The sequence below is a fragment of the Anneissia japonica genome, unplaced genomic scaffold (assembly GCF_011630105.1).
Source record: "Anneissia japonica isolate Jap-2015-1 unplaced genomic scaffold, ASM1163010v1 scaffold1587_len1432017_cov164, whole genome shotgun sequence".
NCBI lineage: Eukaryota > Metazoa > Echinodermata > Crinoidea > Comatulida > Comatulidae > Anneissia > Anneissia japonica.
Genome location: NW_022713643.1, coordinates 583743 through 586822, shown reverse-complemented (window position 1 = coordinate 586822; position 3080 = coordinate 583743).

Here is a 3080-nt window from a genome sequence, read left to right as displayed (position 1 = left end):
CCTTTGTATGTATAAGGTTAAGCACTAACTTGAAATTGGGATTATTTTATCACATTTTTTGTAAATCAGCAGCGAAAATTAAAGCGTTTAGAAAATGTGTATTTTGTCTTTTAAGTCGCACAATTTATTTTGTTCGTGTTTATTTTTTTTTATTTTCTCGCATAACATCCTTATGTAAATTAAAATGAGAATGGGAATCGAATTATTCGCATATACAACTTTTTAAAACTCCTTTAAGACCAATCTAAAAACCCTTCTTTTCCATCACATTTTTCATTAATTTAACATTGCATATGACTCCTTCTGCGTGTTTATTATGTACAGCGCATTGAGGGCTTGCTTATATGCGCTATATAAGAATGAACTATTATTAATATTATTATTATTATTATTATTATTATTATTATTATTATTATTATTATTATTAGGCCTATTAAAATCGAATGAGGAATTAAAATTTGTTAAGCAAGCCAACGGCGAATTAATACATTTAGACAAAACATAGGAAGGCTTAGATTCAAATCGAACATTTGGAATGCGATTGACATGAAACAGTTTTTATTAATTATTCCTGCTTTCAATAAATCAACTTCATCATGGCATATATTTTCACACTAAATGGTACAATAAAAACTGTCAGAAAATCAATTCAAAAAGGCCTACTGGTTATATGCAAAAAAAAAAGGCCATTACAATATTCAATTCAGACTTTTTACTCATATGTAAATCATTGATAGACAAAATATTATGAGCTAGTCCAGCATAACTAAGCTTCGTTAATTATTTTTTAGTATTCTTTCAAATAGGCATATATTTTGTGCACGTAGCCTTTCTATAAATATTCATACGACAATGAAATCATTACACATTTTCATAGTGATCTTAAAAACATGAATCGAATATAGGCCTATATCAAATATATCAAGATCTTAGCTTCAACTTTATAATTTTCTTTAAATTCTATGAGACTCAGGCAATTTTGCAGGCATATACAGAAAAATAACCACCCAAAATAAATAGTTGCATGCACTGTCTTAAGGCCTCACTCTCGCTTGTGTGAAGGCCCACATTTTCCAAGTATCATTTTATAGTGTAACTTTGTTGGAGTAAAAGTGATTACCGGTACCATGGTAAATTTGAAAGCCATTGCACTGAATGATATGCAGTGACGGTAACAAAATACCCTCGCAGAATGTGTTTCATAGGCATTTGTTCCAATAATGGGGTAAAAATATGAAGCGTTACAATTCGCTATGTATAAGACTAGAATTATTATTATTAGGCTATTGCAATTCCAGTTTTAATGCTAATAAATTGTAAAAATCTTAAGTTTAACAACATCCAACGAGCATAGTTAATGATACAAAGGAAGTAATAAGTCACATTCGGTCATACATCGCCATTGCACTGAAAGATATACAGTAACGGTAGCAAAATATCATCACACAATGTGTTTCATAGGCATTTGTTCCAATGATGGGGTAAAAATCTAAAGTGTTGACAATGCGCTATGTATAAGACTAGAATTATTATTATTAGGCTATTGCAACTCCAGTTTTAATGCTAATAAATTGTAAAAATCTTAAGTTTAACAACATCAAACGAGCATCGTTAATGATGCAAAGAAGTAATAAGTCACATTCCGCCATACATCGCCATTTCACTGAAAGATACAGTAACGGTAGCAAAATACCATCACACAATGTGTTTCATAGGCATTTGTTCCAATGATGGGGTAAAAATCTAAAGTGTTGACAATGCGCTATGTATAAGACTAGAATTATTATTATTAGGCTATTGCAATTCCAGTTTTAATGCTAATAAATTGTAAAAATCTTAAGTTTAACAACATCCAACGAGCATCGTTAATGATACAAAGGAAGTAATAAGTCACATTCGGTCATACATCGCCATTACACTGAAAGATATACAGTAACGGTAGCAAAATATCATCACACAATATGTTTCATAGGCATTTGTTCCAATGATGGGGTAAAAATCTAAAGTGTTGACAATGCGCTATGTGTAAGACTAGAATTATTATTATTAGGCTATTGCAACTCCAGTTTTAATGCTAATAAATTGTAAAAATCTTAAGTTTAACAACATCCAACGAGCATCGTTAATGATACAAAGGAAGTAATAAGTCACATTCGGTCATACATCGCCATTACAATGAAAGATATACAGTAACGGTAGCAAAATATCATCACACAATATGTTTCATAGGCATTTGTTCCAATGATGGGGTAAAAATATGAAGCGTTGCCAATGCGCTATGTATAAGACTAGAATTATTATTATTAGGCTATTGCAATTCCAGTTTTAATGCTAATAAATTGTAAAAATCTTAAGTTTAACAACATCCAACGAGCATCGTTAATGATACAAAGGAAGTAATAAGTCACATTCGGTCATACATCGCCATTGCACTGAAAGATATACAGTAACGGTAGCAAAATATCATCACACAATATGTTTCATAGGCATTTGTTCCAATGATGGGGTAAAAATATGAAGCGTTGCCAATGCGCTATGTGTAAGACTAGAATTATTATTATTATAAGGCTATTGCAATCCCTGTTTTAATGTCAAAAAAGTGTAAAAATCTTAAGTTTAACAGCATAAAACGAGCATCGTTAATGATACAAAGATGTAATAAGTCACATTCGGCCATACATCGTTGATTTAACCCCTCTACAAACTTTTATAAGTAATAAATATCTAGGCCAGGTCCAATGTCTTTTCGATTGTAACCTGAAGAAAGCTTACATAACTCAGAATTAGAGTTAACCGGCGCATTCAACACACCTTTACAATGGTAACAACACTGAAGCTTCAATAGTTAGGTTGATAATTGTTGCTAAAATTGCTGATAGTATATATATACTCTAACGCTAAGGAAGGCAGCAGGCGCTGCCGAAAATTTCGTTTAATAAATGTACATATCTCAAACTATGTCAAAGTGTCCGGCGTTTATTTTAACGACTGCAATATTTCTACCCCTCCTCTGTTCTCAACATGACTAATAATATACAGTATACTGTATTAATACAAATTATGTGGCTACCAATTAACTC